The sequence below is a fragment of the Hyla sarda genome, chromosome 1 (assembly GCF_029499605.1).
Source record: "Hyla sarda isolate aHylSar1 chromosome 1, aHylSar1.hap1, whole genome shotgun sequence".
Lineage (NCBI taxonomy): Eukaryota > Metazoa > Chordata > Amphibia > Anura > Hylidae > Hyla > Hyla sarda.
Genome location: NC_079189.1, coordinates 266,792,758 through 266,814,705, shown reverse-complemented (window position 1 = coordinate 266,814,705; position 21,948 = coordinate 266,792,758). Strand labels below are relative to the sequence as shown.

The 21,948-nt window shown below is 46.6% G+C and overlaps 1 protein-coding gene across 2 annotated transcripts in view; it reads left to right on the top strand.

Moving 5' to 3' along the window:
* Positions 1-21,948, top strand: part of MPND (MPN domain containing) — a 358,148-nt gene that overhangs the window by 20,499 nt on the left and 315,701 nt on the right. The window contains exon 2 of one of the 2 annotated variants that reach the window (XM_056571957.1): positions 10,315-10,628. The exons of the other annotated variant lie outside the window; for it this stretch is intronic. The gene's annotated coding sequence lies outside the window, so the exon portion shown is untranslated. The remainder of the gene's footprint in view (positions 1-10,314; positions 10,629-21,948) is intronic. 2 annotated transcript variants of the gene reach the window in all.

The window sequence follows — 21,948 nt, the reverse complement described above, 5'->3', positions numbered from 1 at the left end:
GAATATCATACAAGAACTGAGCTGTATAGACTGTAACACCTTGTTTGCCTCAGTAAAGAGCCGTTGTTCCGTAACCTTGCGTCAGAGTGATTATTTGCCCCATGCCTTGCCCAGGAATAATTGGCTATAACTCGGGTGGTGAATTAGGTAAACCACGCCCTGATGTCACAATCACAAAGGTTTAATAACATCTGCCCTTCCATACCCGTCACGAACAGGATATGTGTGTGCCTTATACAAAAATACCCCCCCCAGTCTGAACTGAACTTGCAAAAACCGCATGTCAGTGCAACAGAATTGCACCAGAGTTGTATGGGATTTTGTCTGTGGAAATGCTTATGTTAAAAAGTGCTTGTGAAAAGAAGGGGAGAAAAAAAAGTTTATTCTGGCTATTGTGCCCGTAAGAAGTCTGTGTCTGTCATGTGCAAGATTCGTATTGAGGCCATGTTACGTGCCAAGATGTCTGCCACCATACCTGAAAGGGTTAAATCGCTGGAAGAAAAGCGCGCATAGAAGTCCCACGCAAACCAGCGTCCAGCCCCTGGGCGTGGAACCAAAAGGGTCCACTACCTGTTGCAGGGGAAGCGACTGAAGAGAAGGCCAGAGTCATTTCCTGTCCGCGGCCATACTGATGATGAACTTCTGGACAGCAGCCATCTTGCCGAAGACCGGTATAAAAAGCGGAGTGCAGCTGCACCTCTTCAGTTTGCCGGAAGTCAGCGGACGGAGTAAGATGGCGGAGGCACGAGAGACCACAAGGCCCGTGAGTCCCAAGATGGTGCCCAGCACCCGGAAAGTAGCAGCAGCCACAGCTGCAATCTTTCTGCAAAAGCTGTCGCTGGAAGGAGAGGAAGCTTGTCTGAAGGTCCTGCTGCCGGAGGACGACGAGCAATGGCCAGCGACTCCTGAGGGAGGAACTCCTGCATCATCCCATGGAGCGTCGCCGGTGAGGCTGTCCCCGCACCACCGGACCTGGAGATCCTGGGGATCTCGGAGTGAGTACCCCGGCTGAGGCCGCTTTTTCTACTCCATTGCCAGACTCCAGTCCCAAGTCTGTCCCCCAGGTCCAGAAGCCCACAGTATGCCTCAAGTCACCCGCACTCCCAGAGTGGGTATTTGGCGATGAGCCGCAGATAATCAAGTATATATGTCAGTACCTCCTGCCATTATCTGGAAAGGAGCATCCCCCAGTTCCCGCAGCTAGGGCGGCGAGAGACGAACAGGAGGCCCAGATGGCTGCTATTGAGGAAGAAATAATGGAACAGAGGAGAAGGGAGGTCATAAACAACTACCATATGAAGTGTGGCAGGCCCAGCAGTCAGACACAAAGCACCTGAAGCACCTGTACATCCACATGCTGGACCAACCCAGAGCAGGAGAGCCACCCCTTGAAAGGCAAAGAAATTTGATAGAGTCCGGGGGGTATGGCACCTTTGGACTATTACCACAAGAGCACCGTCCTAGTCAACAGGCGAGCAGTCAAGAGTGAATACCTCCAAACACATTTACTCTCCCTGGAGACCGGGGAGATAGTGGAATATACCCCAGTCCACAGTGCACGAAGGGAACGGGCGGCAGCTGTGACCCAACCCAAGAATCCCACTCAGCTCCCCTTTGTGTGCTTCCCATCAGAGGACTGGAATTCGGATCCCTCGGATGTGCCCAGGCCTACACCTGGCATTTAGGGGAGGCTTGGCCTAACCAACGGGCACCAACTAAAGTGCCTTTGCCTGCTCCTGCTGAGAAGGAGGTTTGGCCGGCACACCAGGCACCAACTGTTTGTCCCCCAGTGGCGCAAGCTGTACAGATGGTGGTCACTGTCAATCCCACCATCTCCAATTCCTATGTCTCCAGGGTGGCGTGGAACACCACTGTTAACCCCTTGGAAGGAGCCCAAGCGAGGGGCTCACGTTTTATGGCTCAGCCCAGAAAGCACACTGACCGTAGAGGATGGGATGGCAAATTTCCTGGTTAAAGTGTCTCAAGTGAAGTCTATTTTCTTTATTACAATGTCGCGAGACTAAAAATGTTTTTAAGGAGTACCACTGCTGTTTTTCAGGGTTTTTTTTCGCAACGTTTAAGTGATGTACCTAGTGGACTTGCCAAGAGCTACACCTGCAACTAAAATTCGTAAGCTTGTGTGCCCAGCTTAGGCCGTGATCCTTTACTACAAACTCTTAAGTACCTAGAACTGTAGAGAGGTACTATTAGCCATATAGTCTATAAGTAATATATGGTTTTGTTGTTTATTACACAAATGTATGCACTACCTGCTATTGATGAGAAGTGATTCGCTGGGGTAACATTGTACTAAAGTGTACATAAATGGTTATGCAAATGTCTATAGTGTCTAATGTTTTTCTTTCAGCTATTGCAGTCATGAATCGAAAAAAAGGTATCCTGAATTGAAAAAAAAAAATATATATATACACAGTGGTCCCTCAACATACGATGGTAATTCGTTCCAAATGAACCATCATTTGTTGAAACCATCGTATCTTGAGGGATCCGTGCAATGAAAAGTATAGGACAGTGGTCTACAACCTGCGGACCTCCAGATGTTGCAAAACTACAACACCCAGCATGCCCGGACAGCTAACGGCATCCTCGCTCTCACATCGCCGGCATCACGTCGCTATGCACACCGCTCCTATTGGATCACGGGACAGCGTGCGCAGCGACGTGATGACGACGATGGAGAGCGCCGACGATGAGGACGTGCCGGAGCCCCGAGGACAGGTAAGTGATCATCAGGGGACCACACGGGGCATCGTAAAAGGCTATCCGGTGGCAGCTTAAGCAGTCTGCGCTGCCGGATAGCCGTTTATGCAATGGCCCCGACATACAAAAGCATCGTATGTTGATGCTGCCTTCAATATGCGATGGCCTCTGAGAGGCCATTGTATGTTGAAATGATCGTATGTCGGGGCCATCGTAGGTTGGGGGGTCACTGTATACCTCATTGCCATAAAATGCACTAAGCTAGTGTACAGTGGGGATCAAAAGTTTGGGCGCCCCAGGTAAAAATTTGCATTAATGTGAATAAAGAAGCCAAGGAAAGATGGAAAAATCTCCAAAAGGCATCAAATTACAGATTAGACATTCTTATAATATGTCAACAAAAGTTAGATTTTATTTCCATCATTTACACTTTCAAAATAACAGAAAACAAAAAAATGGCGTCTGCAAAAGTTTGGGCACCCTGCAGAATTTATAGCATGCACTGCCCCCTTTGCAAAGCTGAGACCCGCCAGTGTCATGGATTGTTCTCAATCATCATCTGGGAAGACCAGGTGATGTCAATCTCAAAGGTTTTAAATGCCCAGACTCATATGACCTTGCCCCAACAATCAGCACCATGGGTTCTTCTGAACAGTTGTTTAGAAATCTGTAACTGAAAATAGTTGACGCTCACAAAGCTGGAGAAGGCTATAAGAAGATAGCAAAACGTTTTCAGATGTCAATATCCTCTGTTCGGAATGTAATTAAGAAATGCCCATCAGGTGTCACCAAGACGTCATGGAGTAGTGCAGCTGCGTGAAACCTCCTCCTCCCTCCACCCTCCTCCTAAAAGGGAACTCCCTGACCCTGGACCTCCTGTGATTCTCTGGGGGTTCTCCCCGTGGCACTGCTGGCCCGGTGCGGATGTCTCCAGCGACCCAGCAGGGTCGTGAAATGGATCCAGACGGGGTAAAGTGGCTGGTCGATGGAGTGGCCCTCCAATTGGTGGAGCTCATGTCCTTGGAGAACTGGGGAGCTGTATGTGTTGTGCACTGGAGTGGACCTGCTGGCAAAATCTTGTGCAAGTGCGGTTGGGTCTCTTGGAGGTGTTTCATACTCTTTCCAAGGGAGAAGGAGACATTAGAAAATAATATGCCACCTAAGCCTAACGTAAGAAGACCTGTCTCTCCTAAAGGGGGTACTGGAGTTGGCCTCTCCAGGCTAAAAGCGGAATGGAGGACATGGGCTCCCGTTATGCAGTTTTACAAGATGTATCTGATGAGGGGGAGGAGGAGGCAGCAGGCGCCAAAAAAACAAAAATAGAGAGAATCCTGGAGGAGGTTCAGAGATGTAATCAATCACTGGCAGACCTTCATACACAAGTAGGCTCTCTTGTATCCGACCTCTCCATTATAAGGGAAGAGACTAATAAAATCCGAGACCGTACTAAAGCTATGGAGAAGGCACTTCCAGTGGTGGAGAAATATGTCTCTGCTCTCACAGAAAAGACTAAACTGTTGAGGAAGGAAGTGGGGAGTTGAAGACTATTGATCTGGAGGACAGATCTAGAAGATCTAATGTCAGGATGGTGGGATTTCCAGAGGAGGTGGAAAATGGCGATATTAGATCTTTTTGTTCCACCTGGCTACAAGAATTGGTTGGACAGCAGGACCTGACTCCTTTATTTGGTTTAGAGTGTGTTCACCGTGTCCCAACTAGGAGACCGCCGCCCGGCTTCCCCCCAAGGACTATCATAGCTAAGCTGTTTAGTTCCAATGACTGGGACGTTATTTTCCGTAAAGCACGGGAAAAGGGCCAGCTCTTTTGTAATGGAGTAAAAGTTGCAATATATCCAGATTATGCCAGGGCCACCCAAGTGAAAAGGGCTTCCTTCAGGGATATAAAGAGGCGTCTGGCCGCAGCAAAAGTGCAATTCTCATAAATTTTCCCTGCCAAGCTGCGTGTTGTGTGTAAGGAAAAGGTTTATTTTTTTTGCAAAAAGCAGTGAAGTGGGGAATTGGTTGGACCAGGAGGGGATAAAATTATTACTGTGTAGTAAGAATTGTTTATTTTTTAAAAAATTTCTACTATGGCATCCGGGGTTGATGAATTTTGGTTACAAGATGATGTTTCCTTTTGAGGGTGTTTTTGATAGCAGAGGGGACGAGGGGAGGGAGGGGGAGGAAGGGAGGGAGGGGGAGGAGTTAGGTGACGTAGGATAGAGACCAGCTAATTTTAGTGGGTCAGGAGAAGGGGAGGGGGATTGGGGTTGCGGGGAGGGGGATTAGGACTGCCAGAAGAAGGGAAAGTTTTTTAGTTTTTTTTCTTCCCTTAAATCTTTATAAGTATGAGAGATAGATTAAATATATTTTAGGAATGACGGAGCGACGTAAGAGTGCCAATTTTTGACAGGGTTAAAAATTATCGGCCAGGAATTGTTTGTTTGGCTGAATCCCATGTCACTAGGGAATCTGAGGGGAAAATCTCCAGAAGATGGGCCCAATTGGAGTTTCACTCCTCGGCATCTAGTTATTCAGCAGGGGTCTCTGTGTACATACATAGAGCTATCCCGGTTAAGATTTTTGACAAAAGGATAGATCAAAGGGGTCAGTATGTATTTTTGCATGCCGGGTTTTTTGATTGGGAAGTATTGATGGCCTTTTTTTAAGTCCCCCCGCTATTCTCTATTCAGCTACTATTAGATTTAATTATCTTCTCCAAAGGGAAGGAACATCTCCCTCTGTATTTGATAGGGGATTATAACTGTGTGCTGAACCCCATTCAGGATAGGTCCTCAATTAGGGCTGGAAGAGAGTCGGACACCCCGCTCTATAAATTATGCTTAGAAATGGGTTGGAGGGACCCGTGGCGTTTAATGAATCCTGATAGGAGGGTGTTCTCATGTTTCTCGGCCTCCCATAAAGTGGCATCATGTATTGATGTCATTCTTTCTAATGATAAGGGGTTGCGGTATATTGAAGGAGTTAAGTACAAAAGTAGGACCATATCAGACCACTCCCCAGTGGTAATGGAACTTAGAATTGGGGACCGGGAAAATCCGAGGGAGAGAGTCTTTAGTCTTAACCCACATTGGCTGAATTTGATAGGGGGTAAGGAGTAAATTGTGAAAGAGCTATGGGAATGTTGTGAGTTGAATAAGAACTTAGCCCCTTATCCGGTAGTATGGGACACTATAAAAGGAGTATTGAGGGGGATTCTATATAGGGCAATTCAAAGGAAAAAGAAGACATTTAATAAGGTAGAACAGGATTTGAGAGAGAAGGTCAGAGAGGCCGAGGAGAAATATGGCAGAAAGATCCAAAAAGGACTTTAGGGAGTTAGAACTAGGACAAGGGAAGCTGTCAGAGTATTATTTAGAAAAAGCACAACATAAGATTTTCTTTTCGGGACAGAGGGACTTTGTAGAAGGGGCTCGTCCAGGGAAACTTCTAGCGAATTTAGTTAGAGCCCAAAGGGAGAGGAGTCATATTTTGGCCCTATATGATGAAAATAGGACTATTCAAACTTCGCAGGAGGAGCTACAGAAGATTGCTCGACAGTATTATCAACAACTATACAGCTGAGAGGAAATTGAAGGGGACAGTGAGATAGAGGCATATCTGAAGGATATTGACCTTCCAGTTAGTACGACTAGATCAGCCCTGGGGTTGGATGGCTTACCCTATTCAATATATAAGGAATATAAGGAGGTTTTACTACCTATCTTCTGCATAGTTTTGGAGGAGGCTCGGAAGGGGGGGGGGGGGGGGAATTGCCTCCCTCGATGTTAGAAACTAAAATAGTTCTAATTCTTAAAAAAGAAAAAGATAGCATGAAAATAGAATCCTACCGGCCAATATCCTTGATAAATTCAGATGCTAAGATTTTGGCCAAACTTTTGGCCAGAAGATTGTCCCCTCTCCTTTATAGTATTGTAGGAGTTGAACAAACCGGTTTTATTCCATGGCAGTCAATTCATAGTAATCTATCATAGTAATTCGATCATTGGTCAATATACAGTTGGGATCGGGTCCCTTCCGCTCCACCCTGTCACTTGATGCTATGAAGGCATTTGACAGGGTGGAGTGGAGATTTTTATAGAGGGGCCTTAAGAAATTTGGCATAGAGGGGGAAATGTTAGAATGGTTTAAATTGTTATATAAGAATCCTAGGGCTAGGGTGGCAGTAAATGGGTCTCTGTCATCTCACCTAAGTATAGGACGAGGCAGGGATGGCCTCTCTCACCTATGTTGTTTGTTCTTTTTTTGGAACCATTGACGAGGAAGATAAAAAAAAGTGGAAGATTTGAGGGGATTTTGGATTAAGGGAGTAGGAGAGAAATTTTTGATGTATACCGACGATATTCTTTTATTTTTAGAAAATACTTATATAGGGGTCCCAGCAGCAATTAGGGTCCCTAGGATTTTGGGAGGGTTTCTGGTATCGAAATAAATTGGGAAAAATCGTCTTTAATGCCTATGGTAACAGGTAATATTAATGAACATATGGGGGTAAAAGTTCTGAAAGAAGATGAGAATCTGGAGTATTTAGGTATTAAATTAGCACCGATAAAAGATTTTTTTTACGCAGCTTAATCTTTATCCGTTACTGAGTAAGTTTAGGAAAAAGATAGATGCATGGGTCAAATTGCCTCTTTCAATTGCAGATAGCATTGGGTTAATTAAAATGGTAGTGCTTCCTCAGGTATAATACGTTTTGGGGGCAGCCCCTTGCTGGATTCCTGTAAAATGGTTTTGGGATTGGAAGCCCTAATGGTTAGATTGATTTGGGGGAGGGGTAGAGTACAGTGGTCCCTCAACATACGATGGTAATTCGTTCCAAACGACCCATCGTTTGTCGAATCCATCGTATGTTGAGGGATCCGTGCAATGTAAAGTATAGGAAGCTGTACTCACCTGTCCCCGTCGCTCCGGACCAGGTCCTCACCGCTCCCGATGCTGTCTCAGGGGCTCCCGATGCTGTCCCACTGCTCTGGTGTCTTCTTCGCGATCCTCCGGCTTCTTCCGCATCTTCTGCAGGGTCCGGGCCTCGCTTTCTGGTGACGTTATTACGCTGCTGCGCCGGCACGGCGTGCGTAGTGACGTAATAACGACGCCGGAAAGCAAGGCCTGGACCCTGGAGAAGATGCGCAAGACACCGGAGGATCGCGAAGTGGACCCGGAGCAGCGGGAATAGGTAAGCGAACCTGCCAGGGATGCTTAAACTGCTATCCGACAGCAGCTTAAGCATTTTGCGCTGTCGGATAGCAGTTAATGCGATGGCCCCGACATATAAAAGCATCGTATGTCGATGCTGACATCGACATGCAATGGCCTCTGAGAGGCCATTGTATGTCGATTTTATCATATGTGGGGGCCATCGTAGGTCGGGGGGTTACTGTACATATGAAATATATAAGGTGGGTACAATTGGAAGGAGAAGGTGGAGGGGGTTTACCAGAATTTAGGCTATATTTTTGGGCAAAAAACCTCCAGAATGTTAGATGGGGGGTGGAGTGAAGCACTTTGGGGAGAATTATTTAAAGATTATAAAGGGCACTATGAGAGTTTTCTCGAATTTATTGAAGCTGGTCTTCCTGTGAAGAAGGATTTGGGGCATATTTCACTGATAGGGTTATTTAGAAAAATCTGGCAAGAGGTTAGAAAGAGATGTAAAATAGAGGGAAGTATAAGGAATACGGTGTTATGAGATAATATAGATTTTGTACACTTTCAACGATTAGGGAGGGATTTTTGGAAAGGCAAAGGGGTTCAATACGTTGCACAGATTTTTCAGGATGGAGAGATTGAAAAATTTGAAACACGAAAGAATGAGTTTGGATTGCGGAATGAACATAAACTTTGGTATATTCAATTGTGTGAAGCATATAGATGCACTGTTACATAGTTACATAGTTACATAGTTAGTACGGTCGAAAAAAGACATATGTCCATCAAGTTCAACCAGGGAATTAAGGGGTAGGGCGCGATATTGGGAAGGGATGAGATTTTATATTTCTTCATAAGCATTAATGTTATTTTGTTCCAGGAATGTATCTAATCCTGTTTTAAAGCTGTAAATTGTTCCAGCTGTGACCAGTTCCTGAGGTAGACCGTTCCATAAATTCACAGTCCTCACGGTAAAGAAGGCGTGTCGCCCCTTGAGACTAAACTTTTTCTTCTCCAGACGGAGGGAGTGCCCCCTCGTCCTTTGGGGGGGTTTAACCTGGAACAGTTTTTCTCCATATTTTTTGTATGGGCCATTAATATACTTATATACGTTTATCATATCCCCCCTTAAACGTCTCTTCTCAAGACTAAACAATTGTAACTCCTTTAATCGCTCCTCATAGCTAAGATGTTCCATGCCCCATATTAGTTTAGTCGCGCGTCTCTGCACCCTTTCCAACTCCGCAGTGTCCCTTTTATGGACAGGTGCCCAAAACTGAACAGCATATTCCAGGTGAGGCCGTACCAATGATTTATAAAGGGGGAGTATTATGTCCCTGTCCCTTGAGTCCATGCCTCTTTTGATACATGACAATATCCTGCCGGCTTTGGAAGCAGCAGCCTGACATTGCATGCTATTCTGTAGTCTGTGATCTACAAGTACACCCAGATCCTTCTCTACCAGTGACTCTGACAGTTTAATCCCCCCTAAGACATACGATGCATGCAGGTTATTAGTACCCAGATGCATAACTTTACATTTATCCACATTGAACCTCATTTGCCAAGTGGATGCCCAGACACTTAGTCTATCCAAGTCATCTTGTAACTTATGCACATCCTCTATAGACTGTACCGTGCTACAAAGCTTGGTATCATCTGCAAAGATAGAAACAGAGCTGTTAATACCATCCTCTATATCATTGATAAATAAATTAAACAACAGCGGTCCCAGTACTGAACCTTGGGGTACACCACTAATAACCGGGGACCAATCGGAGTACGAATCATTGACCACCACTCTCTGGGTACGATCCATGAGCCAGTGTTCAATCCAGTTACAAACTAAAATTTCCAAACCCAAAGACCTTAACTTACCTGTCAGACGTCTATGAGGGACAGTATCAAACGCTTTAGCGAAATTTAAGGAATGTTCACACACGGTGATAGATTATATGAATTCAGAAGGATGTGGAAAGTTAAAACATATATATAGAAGATGCCTGATCGCCGGGGTCCCACCGCAGGGGACCCCCGTGATCTTGCACACCGCACTGAAGTCACAATGCTCCGCCCCGTGATTGACAGTAATCAGACCCGGAGCGAACACGCTCCAAGGACTGATTTTAACGGGGTGCGGTGTGCAAGATCAAGGGGGTCCCCAGAGACAGGACCCCCGCGATCAGGCTTCTTATCCCCTATCCTTTGGATAGGGGATAAGATGTCTAAGCGCCAGAGTACCCCTTTAAAACTGTATCGGTCAACTTTCAGGAAAATATGAAAAGGAGGTGGGACGATGTACTTGGTTCTATCTCTGAGGAAGATTGGGAAAGCATACTGAGTAATGCTAAAAAGTGCTCAATTAACAAGATATCAAATGATGCAATTAAAAATAGTCTACCATTTATATTTTTCACTGTTACAGTTAAAAAAGATGAAGAGTTAGAGGGAGGCAGATTGCCCTAAGTGTGGTGGAGCGGATGCTGACCTGATTCATTTGCTATGGTTATGCCCAAAGGTTAAAGAATTTTGGGCTAAGGTATTTTAGACTATTGGAAATGAACTCAACTTAGAGAAATTGTAGCAGGAAAAAGACCGGAAGAAGCGCCACTGGACGCAAAATAGAATCCATTGTCTCGAGCTCCCCCCGCCACGTCTAGCCCTCCCTGCACACCGTTCCCGTTGTTATGTGTCAGCTGCACGCCAACCTGCACTATTAAACAAGTTTCTACAGAAGTGGTGAGTTGCTACATGTTACTTCTTTTTCCTGCTACCATACGAATGTACTTATTTTCCACACAAGTATAGCACTGCACTTCACCAATCGGGAACGGATAGGTCTCATAACTCCGCCACAGAATTGAGAGCCATTAGTCAGCTGTGCCAGGTCTTTCTGCCTCTTATCTACAGTCAATTTAGAGAAAGAGTGGTTATGTTGGCCAAGGTTGTGATCCTCAGAGCGCTCTTAGGCAATAGAGTGGGAGAAGCAAGTTTAAAAAATATGAAAGTATGAAGAATGGAGGGCCAGGGGTTCTAAGAGAAGATTAAAAAAAAATTAGATTGACATGGGTGGATTGGGAAGATTAAAAATTAATTTGTTCCTTTTTTTCCCCTCTCTTCTGGTGGCAGGGGTGGGGGGTGGGATGGAGGTTAATGTACTGTAATACTCTTTCTGCAAACTATGTTAATTGTATTTAATATTTAATTGTTAAACTTAAATTTATTAAATAAAAAAGAAAAATGAAATGGCAGTCATCAGGAACAGTGGAAGTTAAAGCAAGATCTGGAAGACCAAGAAAAATATCAGACAGAACAGCTCGCAGGATTGTGAGAAAACCAATTCAAAACCAACGTTTGACTGCACAATCCCTCCAGAAAGATCTGGCAGACACTGGAGTCGTGGTACACTATTCCACTATAAAGAGATACTTGTACAAATATGGTCTTCATGGAAGAGTCATCAGAAGAAAACCTCTTCTACATCCTCACCACAAAAATCAGTGTTTGAACTTTGCAAATGAACATATAGACAAGCCTGATGCATTTTGGAAACAAGTTCTGTGGACCAATGAGGTTAAATTGAACTTTTTGGCCGGCATGAGCAAAGGTACGTTTGGAGAAGAAGGGGAACAGAATTTAATGAAAAGAACCTCTGTTCAACTGTTAACCTCCTGAGCGGTATTCCCGAGCGTGACTCTGGGTTAATTTTCCCTGCCAGGATCGGTAACCCCGAGTCACGCTCGGGGTAGAATTGCAGAGTTCCCGGCCGGGCTGCACGATATATCGCAAAGCAATGCGATATAGCGATGCGGCCCCCGGGAAAACATGCGATTATCTGCTCTGGTCGGCTCCCGTTGTGGGGGCCGGCCAGAGCAGCTAAAGAAAAATACTAAAAGTCAGTGTTTCCCTACCAGGGGGCCTTCAGCTGTTGCAAAACTACAACTCTCAGCATGCCCGAACAGCCAAAGGCTGTCCGGGCATGCTGGGAGTAGTAGTTTCACAACAGCTGGAGGCCCCCTGTTAGAAAAACACTGAGCTAAGTGTAAAAGGAAGAAGTAGTAAAATAAAAAAACCTTTTGCTCACCTAATCCCGGTCCCTGCAGATGCCGTTCCCCTCCGTGCGGTCCGGGGTGTCCTCTATTCACTATTCATCTTCTAGGACCTTTCACTTTTCAGCCAATCACAGGCCGCAGTGGTGTAAAGCCTGTGATTGGCTGAAGGGGAAAGGACTTGTTCTGCAGCAAATACACTAGGTTTGAAATCTGCCCCGGCAAACCCAGTGTATTTGCTGCAGGACAAGACAAGGTGACAAGGGGGGATGAATGTGACAAAGGGGGGAATGTGACAAGTGGGGGGGAATGTGACATGAAGGGGGGAAATGTGACAGGGGGGGGATGTGACAAGGGGGAGAATGTGACGGGGGGGAATGTGATGGGGGGATGTGACAGGGGGAGGGAAATGTGACATGAAGGGGGGGGATGTGACAAGGGAGGGGATGTGACAGGGGGAGGGGAATGTGACATGAAGGGGGAGAATGGGACAAGGGGGGAAGAATGTGACAAGGAGGGGGGAGAATGTGACAAGGAGGGGGGAGAATGTGACAAGGAGGGGGGAGAATGTGTTGGGGGATGTGACAAGGGAGAGGGGGAATGTGACAAGGGAGGGGGAATGTGACAGGGGAGTTGTGAAATGGGCGGAGGGAGATGTGAAATTCAGTTAAAAAAATTGTACCGCTTTTGGTACAAATTTCCAGACAGAATCATACCGCCAGGGAGGTTAAGCATGGGGGTGGATCAATCATGCTTTGGGGTTGTATTGCAGCCAGTGGCACAGAGAACATCTCACGAGTTGAAGGAAAAATGGATTCAATAAAATTTCATCAAATTTTGGATGCTAACTTGATGCCATATGTGAAAAAGCTGAAGTTAAAGAGAGGATGGCTTCTACAAATGCATAATGATCCTAAACACGCCTCGAAATCCATGTGGGATTACATCAAGAGGCATAAACTGAAGGTTTTGCCATGGCCTTCACAATCTCCTGACGTCAACATAATTGAAAATCTATGGATAGACCTTAAAAAGAGCAGTGCATGACAGACAGACCAGAAATCTCAAAGAACTGGAAGACTTTTGTAAGGAAGAATGGGCAAAGATACCTCAAACAAGAATTGAAAGAATCTTGGCTGGCTACAAAAAGCGTTTACAAGCTGTGATACTTGCCCAAGGGGGATATTAACTCTGCAGGGTGGCCAAACTTTTGCAGACACCATTTTTTTGTTTTCTGTTATTTTGAAAGTGTAAATGATGGAAATAAAATCTAACTTTTGTTGACATATTTTGTCTAATCTGTAATTTGATGCCTTTTGGAGATTTTTCCATCTTTCCTTGGCTTCTTTATGCACATTAATACAAATTTTTACCTGGGGTGCCCAAACTTTTGATCCCCACTGTATATATCATCACTGAATAACCCAAAAATTCCAGCATTTTTGTTTTGGTTTATGCAATTTAAATCTTAATAAAAAGGGGGGGGGGGCGTGGCTTGCCGTTACCTAACATGGTCGCATAGTCCCTGTGCTCCGCGCTTCGTGGCCTCTAAATTAGCTTCATTATCTACCCTCTTCCTCATGCCCAAATTGACCAAACGCCATAAGAAGACCCCTGCTCCCAGACTTACCCCCCCCCCCCCAAACTCCATCTGGAGAGATCGTGCGGTACCTCTGCACGCCCTCCTCTTCAGCTCCGGCCTCCCCGGTCTCTGAGCGCAGGCTGAGATCCCGCACGGCTCGGCGCCCGGACCCGACAGCCTGAACGGACCATCCGGTCCCCTGCTTGACCGCCCTGCAGACTTCCCGGAACCTAGGGTGAGCCTTGGGAGCCCCACCTGTCCCCCCCCCCCCTACCGTCCCGCTCTCTGCTGCGCCTGTGGTTACGGACCTGCCGGACCAACTGCTGCAGGCCCCCACTCCTGCTCCCACTCCTGCCTGTGTCGGCTCTGGAGGGGGAGGGCTAGTGCCCTGGGGGACTTGGTCTTTAGCCCAAGTTGGTCCCTGATCTGGACCTGCCACCTGCTGCCTTGGGGCCCTCAGTTCTGGGGGTCTCTCTTGCTCCTGCTAGTCCCTTGTTGGTTATAAGTGGGTCCCCTGTGGCCTACCCTGCAGTGCCTGCAGCTCCAACTGCTCTCTCCTGAGGGGAGCGATTGGTCCCCTGCCCTTGCTGTGGCTCCCGCAAGGGCTTCTCCAAAACCACAAAGGACTATGTCTGTCCATAGGTGCACTGGGGGATCCCCTGGGGTTTTACCCCAGTCTGGCCCCTCTTCTGCTACTAGGTCCCCTGGGGCCTGTACGGGAATGCTGGTCGGCCGGCCTGGGGCGATGGCCCTGATTTGGGCCTGGACTGTTCGGGGGTCCCTGCCTCTGTTCCTCTCTCCATGAACTTCAGTCAGCTGCTCTCTCATTTGCCCTCTAAGGAGGACTTTAGGGCTCTTAACACTGAAATTAAGGATGCCTGAAGAGTGGAAATCACTGATATGCATAAGGATCTTCAGCATGTCTCAGATAGAGTGGATGATCTTGAGGGGGCTCATGATTCTACCAGATCCTACATCTCCAAGCTTCAGGGTACCCTGTCTGCCCAGACTAACTTTCTCAAAGGGAACCAATCATCAGATTTTACCCTATATAACGCTTGGCAAAGCGTTATATAGGGTAAAATTGTTGTCCTCACCATCCCCGGGGGACGCTCCTGCCCCCAGGGATGGTGAAGATATGAAGTTATAAACTAGTCACCGCCGCCGTAAGTAGTCACCTGGGCGGGGAGCTCTTCTCATCTACTCCCGTTCTTCAGCCGGCAGCGACGCCCCCTCCGCTTGATTGATGGGCCGCGTCATTGTTCCGCTCACTAAACAGACGGAGCAGAGCGATGACGCTGCCCGTCAATCAAGCGGAGGGGGCTTCACTTCCGGCCGAAGAACGGGAGTAGATGAGAAGAGCTCCCCGCCCAGGTCACTACTTACGGCGGCGGCGGTGACTAATTTATAACTTCAAATCTTCACCATCCCTGGGGGCAGGAGCGTCCCCGGGAATGGTGAAAATAAAGATTTTACCCTATATATCGCTTTGCCAAGTGTTATATAGGGTAAAATCTGATGATTGGTTCCCTTTGATGATTTGCATTCACATGTGGAGGACCTTGATAATAGAGGAAGGCGTAATATCAAACGGGTCCGTGGCCTTCCAGAAGCTACGCAGGCTGAGGATCTACATGTCACCCTGGAAGCCATCTTCAACATGATTTTGGATGAGGTAATATATGGAAATACAGACCTCTAGATACACATGTGGTAGTGTTCTGTATAAGATGGCTGAAATTAGTGTTAGAATGGAGTGATAAAATTGATGTTCAAGATTAATGTTACTCACTATGTATGATCATATATCTAAAATATGATAGAATAATAATTGGTACAGGCTAAGTGATAATGGTAATAATGATATCAATTTTATATAAATTTTAATTATAATTATTGAGTGTGCGGCTGTGCAGGGCCCTTGCACAAACCGCACCCTTATTATAATATTAAAAAGTAAAAATGAAAAACATAAAAATTATGAATATATGCAATTAATAACAAATACTGGTGTGAGATACGCAGTCCCAAATATTAGCAGCTTGAATGAATGAATGAATTGATGTTCAGTTCAATGAATTGCAGTTCAATGAATGAAAGGATAAAGTTCAATGAATTATGTCCGAGGAAGTATCATTGAAGTTCAAGGTGCTACACAGTATATAATAGAAATCCTACACTGAGTTAGTTGAAACTTTGATAACAGTTATTTGTAGAAGGCTATTGTAGCAGATATTGTAGCAGATGTATCAAAGTGAAAGTGTATCAAAGTAAAAGTTATTGGTGCACAGCACCGCTCACCGCTTCTCCTGATGCGCTCCGATGTTCAGTGCGGTTCTTTTCCTTCCCGGGTTGGCACAGCTCGGCAGCTGCCTGGTGGAAAAGTCTAGGATCTTCCTGCGGTGGCTCGGGATCTGGATACCTGGAGCTGGTAATTGCCGTAGAACCGGTGTACCGTGGAGCCGATGTAATGCGCCTGGGGGAGGCTGCACTTGGATGCAAAAACCTATTTGCAACTGCTGGAACCCCCCAGTTTTTGGACCACTACACGACCTAGGAGCGCGCATTCTTACACGAGGACGCGGCTCCGCTATCCTCCCATTCACCACTCACCTGCACTCGCCTTATCCACCGTCCAGACGCAGATCTGTGCCAGCTCCAGACCATCCAAGTGCAGCCTCCCCCAGGCGCATTACATCGGCTCCACGGTACACCAGTTCTACGGCAATTACCAGCTCCCGGTATCTAGATCTCGAGCCAGCGCAGGAAGATCCTAGACTTTTCCACCAGGCCAGCGGCCGAGCTGTGCCAGCCCGGGAAGGAGAAGAACCGCACTGAACATCGGAGCGCATCAGGAGAAGCGGTGAGCGGTGCTGTGCACCAATAACTTTTACTTTGATACACTTTCACTTTGATACATCTGCTACAATAGCTTTCATTTGGATATATCTGCTACAATATCTGCTACAATAGCCTTCTACAAATAACTGTTATCAAAGTTTCAACTAACTCAGTGAAGGATTTCAATTATATACTGTGTAGCACCTTGAACTTCAATGATACTTCCTCGGACATAATTCATTGAACTGTATCCTTTCATTCATTGAACTGTAATTCATTGAACTGAACATTGATATTTGGGACTGCGTATCTCACACCAGTATTTGTTATTAATTGCATATATTCATCATTTTTATGTTTTTCATTTTTACTTTTTAATATTATAATAAGGGTGCGGTTTGTGCAAGGGCCCTGCACAGCCGCACACTCAATAATTATAATAAAAATGTATATTAAAATTTATATAATTATTACCATTATCACTTAGCCTGTACCAATTATTATTCTATCATATTATATATATATATATATATATATATATATATGATCATACATAGTAAGTAACATTAATCTTGAACATGAATTTTATCACTCCATTCTAACACTCTAATTTCAGCCATCTTATACAGAACACTACCACATGTGTATCTAGAGGTCTGTATTTCCATATATTATCTCCATATTATATTTTGACACGTAGAGCTAACATGTAACATACAGTACCTCAATACACATTCTCTTCCTATTAGTGTGAGCCCCCCACCTTCAATTTATTTTTACTATGATTTTGGATGAGCCTCCTTCCCACAAGATTAAATTGGACCGTGCTCACCGGGCCCTACGCCCCTGCCCTGTCAATGGCCCCCCACGAGATGTCATCTGCTGTGTTGCGGACTTTCAACTGAAGGAACGCATAATGGCCAAGTCGCGCTCCTTACGGAACTTCGACTTTGATGGGGCCCCTGTACAGCTCTTCCAAGATCTCTCCTGGATCATCCTCCGTAAGAAACGGGTGCTGCAACCCCTCCTGTCAACCCTGCGTGCTGCACAAATTCCTTACAGATGGTCCTTTGCGTTCGCTCTGCAGGCCAGAAGGGATGTTCTACGCACATTTACAGATTTGCAGGACTTTTGCACAACCTTTGATCTCCTGATCCCTCACCTCATGGACTGGGGCTTGATTCCTCCTCCCCCACCTCTGCCTCAGGTGTGGCAGCCTGTGCGGGGGAAGCATCACCGATCTGGCCGTACTGCCTCTACATCTGGCTCGCCGAGAGCTGGTCCGGATCCTCCTTGGACTGCTCACTTCCTGCTCGCTGACGACTCTGGTCCGGATGTCGCTACTGCGTTGGGACTTCTGTTTGTAGCTCCATTACACTGCTGATATGTGATTAACTTTTGAATTCTAGGTTCCTGATGTTTGCACGACCTATCTTTTGGGATAATGCTGAAGGCAGACTCTCTCTCTTCTTGCCTGGCCTCTAGGTGGGACTTTGGTCCTTCTGAGTGTCTTTCATTTTTGGTGGGTTCTTCCACTTTCCCCCCCTTGAGGCTGTGGCAAACGACGAGATGGTGCTGTTTTGTGCTATTTTGTTCTTTTGTCTACCCATTTTGGCCTCGACACTGGCAAGTGTTCCAGTGGTTTATTCCTGGTCTCATTTGTCGTGTTTCCCTTCCCCATTGTCTCTGTCTGTCTTTTCCCCTTGTATTTCTTTGTTTTCCCTTCTAGTTGCTTACCCCAGAAGTATGGCTTCTCTCTTCATCTCCATTTCTCCTAGGAAGTCTTGCTTGCCACCGTGGACTCCTGCCTCTAAGTGGACCTCCCCTGGCACTCCTGAGCAGCTGAGTACCGTAAACAGCATATGTTCTTCCCTCCTTTACGCTCCCATGGCTAAGTGTGTCTCTTTGAATGTGAAGGCACTCAACACCCCTATGAAGCTGTGTCTGCTGCAGAGGGAGCTGGTAGCCCTTAAAGCAGATATTGTGTACCTTCAGGAGACACACTTTGATAAGACCGGCTCCTTTCAATTCCTTCACCACCTCTTTCCCCAGACCTTCCTAGCTTTGGCGCATAGGAAGGTGGCTGGAGTGGCTATATTGATATCTAAAACATGTCCTTTACAGGTCACCTTCTCGCATGCAGACCCATTGGGTAGGTTTCTTGTTCTACAAGGGTCCCTGGGGGATAAACAACTGCTCCTCTGTAATGTCTATGCTCCGAACACCTCCCAGCTACCCTTCCTCAGGCGGGTTTTCACGCATCTCCATAAATATGCCCCCTCGGCCTGGTTATTGGGGGGGATATTAACTTAGTCTTTTCCCCTGGGGTACACCGTCATTCGCTCGCTGGGTCCCCTCCACCTACTCCGCAGGTGTACCTCTCCATGCTTTCTCGTCGATTGATTTGCTCGGCCACACTTTTTGACCTATGGCGCATTAATCACCCCTCTGGCCGTTCTTTTTTTTTTTTTTTACTCTCACCCTCACAAACTCCATACTCGTATCGACCCCCATGATTGCTCCAGCTACAGGCCCATAGCCATCTTGAACTCGGATCTGAAGCTGTTCTCTAAAGTATTGGAGACTCGCCTGTGTGTTTTTTTGCCTACCCTTATCCATAAAGACCAGGTGGGGTTTATCCCTGGTCGCCAGGGGGGGCCATAATACGAGGAGGGTTCTGGATCTGATAGATGTGGTCAATCAGGGTCGGGTCAGGCCTTGTTATAGAGTCTGGACGCTGAAAAGGCCTTTTATAGGCTGGGTTGGCCGTTTATGTTTGCTACACTCCAGAAATTTGGGATCTCTGTTAACTTCCTCAATGCGCTGTGGGGTCTATATTCCTCTCCTACTGCTTCGCTTAAACTTCCCTGTGCCTCCTCCACTTGTTTTCCTCTCTACAATGTCACTAGGCAGGGATGTCTGTTGTCCCCCCTGATTTTTGCTTCATGTATCGAACCGCTTGCAGCCTTAATCCGGGGGGACCCGGATGTCTCTGGTGTGGCCATCCAAGGTAGGGAATTTAAGATCTGTCTTTTTGCAGATGATGTCTTACTTACACTTACTAACCCCCTCATCTCTTTGCCCTCCCTGTACAAACTTCTACATGATTATGGTCAGGTCTCTGGATATAAGGTTAAAGGGGTACTCCGGTGCTTAGACATCTTATCCCCTATCCAAAGGATAGGGGATAAGATGCCTGATCGCGGGAGTCCCTCCCTTTGGCTTGCATTGAGGGGCGGAGCATGACATCACACGGGGGCGGGGGCGTGACATCACTTGCCGCCCGCCCTGTTGTCGCCGGTAATCAGTCCCGGAGCGAACATGCTCCGGGGACTGATTACAAATGGGGCGCCGCGTGCATGATCCCGGGGGTCCCCAGTGGCGGGACTCCCACGATCAGGCATCTTATCCCCTATCTTTGGGATAGGGGATAAGATGTCTAAGCACCGGAGTACCCCTTTAATCTTTCTAAATCTGAAGCGATGCCTCTCAATTTATCTTCTCCTGTGGTTTCCCTCCTAAGAACTAACTATTCTTTCCGTTGGTCTCAGTCCGCTATTAAATACTTGGGGTCTATCTTTCTCCTGCCTATGCCTCCCTATATTCTGCTAACTTTCCCCCTCTGTTCCGTGAGCTGCGTGCTTTAATGGAGAAGTGGAGATCTCAGTATATCTTTTTTTGGACGTATTGTGGCGGTTAAGATGTCTATTCTCCCTAAAGTAAGGGTCCCGCTCACGGTACTGCAATCTTTTCAGTCAGCTATTTTTCGGTTTATCTGGGACGCTAAACGGCACAGGTTGCCTATGTCGGTTATGATGGCGAGCCGATGTTATAGGGGTCTTGGGGTTCTGGGTGTGACAAAATATTACTGGGTGGCTCACCTGTGGCACTTGGCGTCCTAGTCTACTTACCATGCATACAGCAAGTGGATGGAAGTGGAGAAACCCGTTATGTGTGGACTTGGACTGTTCTCGGCGGTTTGGGCTTCTTTCCTCTTTCTCTCCCTTGCGGTCATTCCTCTATAATCCAGATTCCCCCCCCCCCCCCCTCCCCCCGGTGTCACCTCCCTTATGGTTGGGGAGTGGGGCTCCCATAATGTTTTCTGCTGGGCTGTGGTTGACCCTGTGTCCTGTTCCCTCCTGTCCTTTGACCAGCTGGTTTCTCGTTGGACTCTCCCCTCCTCTGAATTGACTTTCCATGTACAGCTTCATCATTATCTGTCCTCAACTCGGGGCTCTCTGAGTGTGTCTTAACCTACCAGCTTTGAGAGGCTGTGCAGGAGCGGGCCCCAGACGAGAGGACTCCTTTCTAGTATCTACTCTCTCTTAATCTCCCCTCCAGATGGCATTACCCCTTCGCACAGATATATGACTTATTGGGAGACGGCCCTTCAGACCGCTATCACCATTCCTCAGTGGAAGGTGATGTGGGATCAGGCCGCTAGGGCTTCGATTTGTACAGCCTACAAGGAGACACAGTATAAAATGCTTATGGGGTGGTACCACACTCCGGTCTTGCTGAATAGGCTGAACCCTGACATTCCTCCCCAGTGCTGGAGATGTGGGGTTGGTCTTGGTGACACTTTCCATATATATTGGTCCTGCCCGCACATAATTCTGTATTGGGGTATGGTTCAGCGACTGGTTCAGGCGGTGTTGGGGGAAACGGTCCCGTTAGATCCGCTGGTCTTTCTCCTACAATTGTATATTAGAACTCTAACTAGGAAACCGTTCAAGTTGTTTCTACATATCACTTTAGCTGCTAAAACTCTTATAGCCAAGTACTGGAAGCAAACTCTACCTCAGTCAGAAGATGATCTAGTGGCTAGGATACGGGAAGTTTGGTCCCTTGAGTCTCTCACGGCCTCCTTGAACAATACTGTCCCGGCCTTTCTCCCGGTGTGGGATCCCTGGGATAGATTCACCGACAGGCAACCCTCTTAGCTCTTGACCTTCCTTCGGGGTCTCTCGGCTGTGCTTCCTTCTCTCTTTTCTCCCTGATTTCTCCTTGTCTTGTCTTCCCCTTCCTGAATGTGGTCTGTCTGTCCTGTGTTTGTTATTCTCTACCCTTCCCCCCCTCCCACTTCCCTGTCCCCTTTTTCCCCTTTTTTGTGACTGTATTGCATAGCGTGGCTGGGGTTGTACCTTTCTGACTCCTGTGTTTTCACTGTTGGTATCCAGTTACTGATACTATGTATTTTATGCTCTCCATTCTTATTGTTGACCTGAGCTGCAGGGCCTATTTCCCCTGCTTGTGTTGTTGTTTGTGTTTTTACTGATAAACTTTCAATAAAAATTCACAGTTTAAAAAAAAAAAAAATAGGAGGGGGGTGGGGGGAGGAGAAAAGATAAGTCCATTAAAAAATCATTATGCATCACCATGAATTTATAGCTGTCCATTCATCCGTTATTTTCCGAATCTCTCAGGAATTTTCTTCCAACTGAGCGCCTAGTAGTTCCCAGGCTTGGCAAAGACACAGGAGATCTTTAAAGGTATCTGCCACATATTTAGTTCCTCTGTATGTTAACACAATCTTTACAGGAACCCCCCCCCCCCCCCCCTATATTGTATTGCGTTTGCTCTGAGG